Genomic DNA, 10,036 nt, shown 5'->3' with positions numbered 1-10,036 from the left:
CATTCCCATTGTTTGTGACAAATTCTTCTTTTTTTCTGTTCCATAAAACAGATTTAAACATAGGAAAATAAAGTGCATATCCTATACTGCCCAGGAAAAGAAAGGAAGGCTTTTGTTGGTTGAACACTACAATACCATACAGAGATCTCAATGACCTATAGAATACTGAGTATATAAAAATCCAGAAAGAACAAAGAGCCTTTCCAATATCTTATGTGAAGTACTATTAATGGAAGTACTCCGAAAAATATCTTCTATTTTTGAAGAGGAAAATGTAGCTAGATTTTTACCTGTGGATAAATTGTTTTAACAGTATTGTGTCTGTAGCTCTAATTGAAAATAAAAAATCTCCAACTTGGAGAAATATAATGATATTTGGAGCCAAAGGTGTATTATAAAGTAATTCCAGCAGTAATATTTTTATGGTTGCAGAAAGTATAAAAACATATTTGGGCTTGTGGTATTAAATTTTAATTCATAAAATTTAATTTATAAAGTTTAGTGGCAATACTTCTGAGGACAGAGAAAAGTCAGTTTTCAGAAATTTTTTTGTTTTGTTTTGTTTTTTGTTTTGCTGTTGCAGGAATTGCCTCCTCAGATTTCAAAGCATAGGCTTTAGGACTCTGAAAAAGAGAATGATAACAACTGGTTTTTTTACACATTAAAGTTTCAAAAAGATCCAAAAATTTCCTAAGGTCAGTACAGCTCCCCAAAAATGAACAAAACAAAATGCAGTACAAAATGTGTTATTTCATTTCTTTTCTTGTTTTCTTTCTTTGCTTTTTGGGGTGTGTGTGTGTGTGTGTGTGTGTGTGTGTGTGTGTGTGGCTTTTTTGTTTGGTTTTTGTTTTCAGGGGTTTTTTGCCTTTCATAATAAAGAAGATTCTAGCTCTCCTAGTTGTCTGAATAGGTATTATGAAAACCATTTTAAAAGCTTAATAGCTAGGTTGTTTTCTAGAAATAACATTTTAAAAAATAAAAATGGGAGAAGTATTGATTTGTGAGCATACACATATATATGTTTGTTTTGTGAGTGTATGTACATATGATTAGTAGATATATCAGGAATGATACAGGGGCCAGCCAGATAGCTCAGCGGACTAATGCACCTGCTTAGGCAGAGCACAGTGGCCAGCGTTCCATCCCCAGTGTGCCATGCTGGTCCCATCCCTGGCACTGAGACACTGATTCAGACTGGGAGTGGTGGCACACACCTGTAATCCCAGCAGTTGGGAGGCTGAAAACTGCAGAATCACTATGAGTCAGATCTGTGTAGTAAAACCCTGTAGACCCTGTAGACCCTGTCCTAAATACATTTAAAAAAGGAATGATAGAAACAACTTACAATGATTAAGCCATATTTTTTCATTCATGTATGACAATTTGTCAGAGTACTGATTCATCTGAGATTGTTATGTTTATTGAATACAGAAAAGAAGAAAATTTCTCCCAAAGAAAATAATGTACTGTGTTGTTTATTTTAGCATTTTATCCACAGGAGGAAAAAGGATTTGAAATAACTCAGACACTCAAACATGTGCTTCAAGAGTTCCCTTTATGAAATATAACACCTGTAATAAAATGGAATGCTCTGCTTCACCTATAAACATAAATGACATTTATAACCTAAATGAAACACTATTATCTTTTCTTTTTCAAATGGTACAGCATCACCATGACCTGATTCCAAATCTTAGTTTACCTTGGTTATAATTCAAAGATGAGTACTTTTTCCCTTCATTCAGTGCAACCATTGTCTGTCTTTTCAAAAGCCTAGCAAACTTGGCTCTTCATTAATGTCCTGTAATTTTCAGTCAATGAAAATAGCCCCTGCCAGGAAGCTCTCCCTCACTGACACCATCCTTAAATCATTTGTTTTTCTGATGCCCTCAAACACTGCAAGATTTGATACGTATCAGTTATTAGTCCCTCAGTGCTGGTAGATACATTGACATGATGTGGTTTCCACATCTGAATGTTTCACTGTGATTTGAAGTACAGGGTTTCAGAAGACTGCAGCTAAGGTGTCATCGAGAGCTGTGGGCATCCAAAGGCTTCACTGGGGCTCAGAGGCATGCATCTCAGGCAGCTTCACTCATGGAAATCATGGCAATGGCTTTGGATGCAAAGTACTACTCCTCTCCACAAGGCTGCTTATGTCCAAAGTGGCAGCTAGTTCTTTCCATCCAAAAGGAGCCCAGGAGACAGAGATCCACACCACCATGCAATGTCTTTCATGGCATTGTCTCAGAAGTTGCACACTGCCATTTCTACCATGTTGTTTTCTTTAAATCACTAAATATTGCCCTACTCAAATGAAATTAGTCTCTGCCTCTTAAAAAAACAAATGCCAAAGAACTTGTAAACATATTTTCCAAAATTGTTGCAGGAAAAGAAATGTGTGTTAGTGAAAGGTATATTAAATGAAGTATGATAATTGCCTCTAAAAATTTTTGTATCATACTCACTTTTGCCAAAAGACACAAACTGCACACTAATGGGAATAGCATGTTTAATCATATGTGTACTTACTTAGCTAATGTAATGCATATTACAAAAAAAATTTTGAGCTAGGGTCTTGCTATGTGTTCCATGCTGGCCTTGAACACACCATGTAGCTGAGGCTGACCTCCAGCTCACAGGAACACTTCTGCCTCAGCCTACCAAGTGCTGGGATTGCAGGCATGTGCCACCATGCCTGGCTATTTTTATTTTAAAGGAGACCTTAAAAGTAAGTATAAATGCAAGAAGATACACATTTTCTTCTTATTCTCAGGCATCTTAAGACTACTTGAGATGAATGTACTTATACTGGTTGGCTAGATAATTCTACTTTTAGAATTTTTTCCTGCAAAAGCATGTAAATTTATATCTGGGTTATTGGTTACAGTCTAGTAAATAATGACAAAAATTTAGTGTTAATGTCCTTTCACAGGAATCAAGTAAAAAAAAATTAACCCATATCATGTAGTATGTTCATTAAAGTAAATTGAGAATACACAGGTAAAAAAAAAAATATGGTATTTTTTAGTTTTGATTTAATAGGGGGAGGATAAACATTTGCTTAAGTAGAGAATTGTTCCTCATCCTACAAAGGATGAGTCTGAGGACCTCAGAGGATTCCAACACCTGATGTTGCTCCAGTCCCTTATGTAGATCAGTGCCACATTTGCATACAAAATACAGTAACCTCTGCTATACTTTAAATCATCTCCTGATTATTTATAACACTCAATTCAATGCTAATGTAGTGTAAGTAATTGTTACACTATATCATTTTGAGAACAAAGGCAAGAAAAGTTTCTGAATATGTTCAGTACAAATTTTTGTGTTCAAATATTTTCTCTCTGTGGTTAGTTAAACCGCAGGGGCAGAACCCACAGAGCTGGGCGGCCCACTGCACATGAAGCTCCTGAAGGCAATATTCCCAGTGGGATTCAAAACCAAATGACTGAGAGACAAAGTGAAGAGACTCTTCATCCTCTATATTTTCTTTACTTTTATCTTTTGGTTCATGTTAAGGTATTACTTACCAAAGAAAAATAGATAATATGGAATGATATTGGTCAACATGTGATAGTTGGGGGCCTGGCCCTAGCTCAGCTCTTTAAGTGGCTGCTTCCACGAAGCTGTCAGCCTCAGGTTGCTGGAGTTCAATCCCCACAACACTCCAGCCAGCCAAACCTGCCCTGAAGGCATTCAGAGCAAAAAAAAAAAATCCTTATTAAAGTAACATGTGATAGTTATTTTGCATTGTGTTAGACAGACTACTGTTTTATGTTACTAAATATAATTCACACATTTTGCAGTTGAGAGTACAAAGGCCTAGGAAGCCTAGAATCTTTTGATATTCTCCCAGTGGTGGGGGCATGGGGCTGGAAATACATCTCAGGCAGCACAGGCCAGCTGTTCTCCCACCTCACAACCAGTCGTGAAAGGATTTTTGTTATACAGTAGCTATTTCATGTTCATGACCATCAGTTAACAATAACAGAAATTGTAGTCATTTTTTTCCTAGTGGTAATAACTTAAAAGATTTTACAAATCATGGATAAGGAACCACTTAGAAATGCACTAGACCTTGGGCTGGTGAGATGGCTCAGTGGTCTAAAGCACCTACTTAGAACAGGCTTTGCAAAGCACGGGGACCGCGGTTCAATCCTCCAGCACCACATGCCGGCCAACCCCACCCCCTGGTGGCTGAGCTGGCCACACACACACACATAAATAAATAAAAATTAAAAAAAAAAAGAAAGAAAGAAATGCACTAGACCACCGGTGTTAAGAGACTAAGTTCTAATCTGTGTCTTTAGAACATTCACTTAAATTTCTCCTGGCCTTCATTTCTACATATAGGAAATGGCCTCAGGAAATATCTAAGTTCCCTGTTAAAATCCAGATCCACTGAGTTACCTCAGTCGCTGGGACCACCTCAAGCCCCACAGCCATTCAGTGTCGTCATTTCCCTGAAGGTCAAGTCAGAAGGCTGGTGTGCACACCGCATAACCACCTCACGCACAGCCTTCTCTCCTTGTCCTTCCAGACACTGGTCTCCAATATGCTTATGACAACAGGAGCTGTTTCTCGTCCACCTCTAAGTCAGGCCATGCAGAAGGCCATGCTCTGCCATAGGCCTCGGCTGTGTCATGCCCCAGTCCCTCCTGCCTTCTCAGCTTCTATCCCTTCCTGGTGGTTATTTCCAAGACTGAGCAACTGGCTCCCTCACCCTTTATCCTACCAAAGTACCATTAGGAGAGTACACTGAACAAGAGAATGTCAAATGAAAAATAAAGGAACACTTTACTGTCTGCAGCATACTAGACTCTTGCAGTGCCACATTCAGGGTGGGGCAACACTTCTGTCTATGAAGGTAAGTTGAGAAACTCACTTGTTCCCCCTTTTCCAAGTTCACTAACAATAAAACTCCCTTTATAAAAGATACTGAATTGTTTCGTTGTAAAAAGGAGGCTCAAGTCAGGGAGGTTTGGCCCTGAGTGGGTAGTTCTACAGAGACCCCAAAGAGTTAAAATTTCCAGGACAGTGAGTATCTGAACATGCTGAGGCCCTTCTCTACTCAGTCACCATAGCTAAAAGTCAAACTCCACAAAGGAGAAAGCACAGAACACAATTTCCTCCTCCCTCCTAATTAAAACATTATCTCTCTAGCAGGTGAAAGCAAAGCCTTCAGGTTTCCATGTGATTTAAAATCCCTTTATCAACAATGTGACAGAGAGCAGAAAAATTTACACACCCCTGGGGCAAGACAGTGAAAATATATTCCGGTTCTGTGTGCATAGTTGCAAATTGCTACTGGTAATTTTTTTAAGCATGGATTTAGAAATAAATCTGAAATTGGCCAAATTAATTACTAAATATTAACAGAACACACGGGATATCTTTTTAGAATAAAAATTCTCTCAAGCGCTATGTTAACAATGGTAGGAACAATTTTATTGCATTAATAGAAATCCACAGTTCATCTCAAAATATTTAAGACAAGAACATGGAGAAGCTAAAGGGTGAAACAGTTGCCCACCTGATCTTCAGTGGCATCAGCAGCCTCTCGATTGCCTCCAGCACTGCGCACTGTTTTGCATTAAGTCTCCAGATAGCTGTCTAAATAATAGTGAGTCATCTAAATTCTAGTACTACCCTGAAAGCATTTCCACCCAGAGCTTTCTAAATGACTCAGGGCCCTTTTCTTACAGAAGCTGGAGTTCTCCGTGAGGAACAAATGAAAAGATAGTTATGTCGAAGCAATTAATGGCCCTGTATTTCCTACTTCGGGGATTAAAAGTGCCTGTTTTCCTGAACTCATCACTCTGCCTACTCCCCTAATGACAACTGTCAGTGGTGCTTCTTCCTCAAAGAATTAATCAGGCTTTCCTGGTGACTTCCGAATGGTGCTGATGCTGTGTCACAAGAAGAATCCCACGTGAGGGAATTTGAACTTGGATACAAGGCTCAGTGTCCTCACAATAAGGATCAAGGGCAAGTCACTTGGAACTAAGCCAGGGCTAAGATGGAGCCATCACTTCATGGTGAAGGGAAGCAGCAAGGCAGTCTTGTCGTTGGGTTCCAGGCCTCAGTGATGGAGCAACTGGGTGCTACACTTCCTGCCATGAAGTGTGTCACTGAGGTGACCCTGATGTCTTTATTAGTGTAGGAGGTAGAATGGTGCTGGGGGCTGGCACAGAGATCTCAGCCACTTCAGTAAGTGACCCAGGAGCTGTATATCCCTGATGGTCACTTCTTTCAACTAAAGGGAGGTGAATGCCCAACTACTGAGTTCTTAGCATTAAATGAGTTTGGAGGTATAGGTGCTTAGAACAGGCCTGGCATAAAGCAATTATCCAACGAATGTGTGAAGTATAACTACCTATCATTACAGTGTTTTTGGTTCCCGGAGACAAGCTTTTTGACCCATGTGAGCATCTACATGGAGGAATATTATGATGTCAGATTCTCTATCTTGGGATGTTACTTAAGAGAGCCAGTAGAAGTAGACAGTATTGAGGATACAAATGTCCACCCTAATAGGCCACATAAGATACAAAAGCCCATAGATTTCTTCACCTGGTAACTGCTCTTCTCAGTTACTCTTCTCTCATTGCTGGGACATATATTGTCCATGCAAAATGAAGGAAGGAAAGGTTTATTTAGCTCACAGTTGCTGGAGGTTTCAGTCCACACTTGGCTGGCTCCAAGGCAGAGCGGCACATGGCAGAGAGCAACCACTCATGGCAGTGGCAAAGAGCAAGAGAGCAAAATGGAGGAGTAGCAGCAGCTCAAGCAGCTAGCTTCTCTCACCTCCTTACACTGTAATGCAAATTACCTGCCCCAGGACAGGCGCAGCACTCACACCCATAATCACCCAGTGAATGATGAGTTGATCACAAACTCTAGAAGTCCACCCCATGACTGCAGGAGGCTTTGGGGGGACAACTGGACACAAACCATAACACTGCTCTAGTTCTATCTGACACAATTTTTTTAAATAGGGAGACTCACCCCTTCTCTCATATACTCCCATCTTCTCTCTTTCCATTGTACAGATGAGCAGTTTGGGTGGATGGGGATGGAGAGAAATGCCACACACTCTCCATTAAGTCAGGTTATGATGAAATCAATTCTTCCTTTCAAAGGGATTTGGTTTTCAGTTCTAAAGCCAGGTTGAGATCCAGTCAAACCCTTCCTTTCTTTCTTTCTTTTTCTATTACCCATTTTTATTTTGAGGGTTTTTTTGGGGGGTTCCATAATTTTATTGAGAAACAAATAGCAATGAGACAGTTTCAAATCAAATTAGTAGGATAGTTCCAATAATTAACACATTGCATACTCTCTTCCTAGTGGTTATTTGCTGTACAAGATGCAGACATGATATCCTATTTACAAACACTATTAGAACAAATCCCTCTATTCATTAAGAGAATGTAACTATATATCTATCCTAACCATTTTGAATACACAGATACAAAATGGACATTCATCTGTATCCCCTTTTTTGTTTAGTTTCATCATTTGAATATTACAGATGTGTTAACTCAACAAAATATTCTAAAAGAGTCCAGTAGTCCATAATAGTATGGGGTCTTCAACAATTTCTGACACTGCCAGTCAAACCCTCTTGCAATAGATATTAGAAGGGTGAGGTCTGGCCCTTCCTAGCCACTTGTCAGAATGTAGCGCTGCTTTGCACTAACTGCCCTTAGCTTTTGGGTGTTTAGACCAAAATTATGCAAGAACAGGAAATGTCTCATTCAACATCCTGCCACATGTTTCCTGTTTTGTGGATGACTTCTCTATCGAGGAGGCACTAGGACACTCCAAGTGACCTAAAGGTTGTCAGCAAGGAAAGAACCCAGAGGCAACATGGCTGAATAGAGGAGGACACTTGTGCAGAGCTATTCAAAGAAGTTCAGCTAAAGACCAGGTAATTAGACAAAAGGGGACATACATCCTGAAGCTAAAAATCTATGTAATGTAAGAGACTAATGGATCAAGCAAAATATAAAGGACTTAAAGAAACTGTCATAGTGATTTGATTTGAAACTGTCTAATTGCTATTTGTTTATCAATAAAATTATGAAAAATGAAAAAAATAAAATAAAATGGCTGGCCAGCCCACCCTGCTGCTGGTGGGTCACAAGATCAGGATGACTGTCTGCCATGTTTGGAATCCTAAAAGAAGAAAGCCAAAAGGATACACTAAGATAGTGTGGCTAATCAAGCCATACAGGATAGTCTTGGGATATAAGGTCCCTGGCCTCGTCTGCCTTCTTTCAAACAGAAGATGCTATAGTCCAGCCATGAATTCTGCTGACACAAGCAGCTTTCTCCCTGACAATCAGCCAGTACTGATTTTTTTTTTCATTTTTGTCTTTCTTTTTCTTCCCCTTCATTTTTCTTTTCTTCCCTTTCCTTTTCTTTTTTCTTTTCTTCCAATTCCTTCTGTGTACCAGAGTGCTAACTGGAACCACCAGGAACAAGATTAGAGACTATAGGGGTGCATAGTGAATGGAACAGCTAACACCTCCTCTACGACTTGTGGTTAGAGAGGTACAGGGAATTAAATAGCCTTGCAACTCGGGACTGTGCAGACCAGGTCTATCCCCCTGCTGTGACAGACAGGAGCAGAAAGGCACCCTACAGCATCCCCCATCTCACCAAAGGAAGTTATGGACTACAGCAGAGTTGATGATGGCAGCAAAGCTTGCAAAGCAAAAACATGGGAAATTAGAACCCCACCTCAGGAAAGGAGTAAGACTGGGACTGAGCTGCCTTGGACTGCAGTAGCAGGAGCAGAGAACCAGACCACATCACAGCATCCTGCAACCAATGACCTGGGAAGACAGAGACTAGACAATGGAAGAGGAGCACGGAGGCAGAGCAAGGACCAGAAGAAGCCAGAGATGCCTGCAGCTCGGAACAGCCTGTCTCTATCTGAAAACAACACAGCAACTGAATAGAGACATTACAGAGACAAACAGTGTAAGGAGGGGGGGTTACTAAGAGACCCACAAAAAGTTCTGGCTGAAGACTCTGGCTCCAAAACCCCACAGCTGGAGGTCAAAATCAACTTTTAATCCAGGATAAACTGTACTGTAGGCTTGGTAGTGTGTTATTTAGTAGTTTTTGATTCTCAGTGAATATTAGGGGAATTTAAGCTTTTTATTGTATTTTCTTTTTCTTTTTTTTTTTTTTTTTTTGCTGATTTTTTTTCTTTTAACTATACTTTTGTTCTAATTTATTTATTTTCTTCCCCTATTTCCTCAATTTACCTCTCTGGACTTACATTTTCATATGAGTAAATAGTCTCTAATTTTTCTAATCAACTTCAATCAAGACTAGCTTACTCCTTCATCCTTTATTTTCTGTCCTCCTCTCTAGTTTCCCAAACAGACTATGGAGGAAATAAGATCAGAAATAATCTCTCAGGTAAAAAAAAAAAATAAATGTGAACATTCATAAAGTAATTGCTCAGCAAATCTTGAGCAGAGATACATTAAAAAAAATAGTAAGATAGCTCAGCTGACAAAGCACCTGCTTAGGCAAGTGCAGGGACTGGAATTTGATACTCAGCACCACAAGCCATTCTAGCCTTGCCCTCAGGTGTGCTGAGCCAGCCACCAAGTCTGGATGTGGTGGCACACACATATAATCCCAGCACTGGGGAGGTGAAAACAGGAGGATCACTATGAATCTGATCTATGTAGTGAGACTCTGTAGACCCTGTACTAAATAAAAAAGAAAGAAAGAAAGAAAGAAAGAAAGAAAGAAAGAAAGAAAATAGAATGCATGAAACAGATAACCAGGAAATAAAAATTCCACTGAAAGCTGTCAAAACCACTTGAACAAAACTGAAGAGAGACTTTTAGACTTTCAGCACAGGATCATAGCTAACAGTCATGAAAGGAAAGATCTCTTGAACAAAACAAAAGATCAAGAAATAACAATTCAGGGGGCCTGGCCATAGCTCAGTTCTTTAAGTGGCTGCTTCCACAAAGCTGTGAGCCTCAGGTTGCTGTAGTTCGAC

Source organism: Octodon degus, unplaced genomic scaffold (assembly GCF_000260255.1).
Source record: "Octodon degus isolate 3935 unplaced genomic scaffold, OctDeg1.0 scaffold00040, whole genome shotgun sequence".
Taxonomy (NCBI): Eukaryota; Metazoa; Chordata; class Mammalia; order Rodentia; family Octodontidae; genus Octodon; species Octodon degus.
This window is presented reverse-complemented; position numbering follows the sequence as displayed.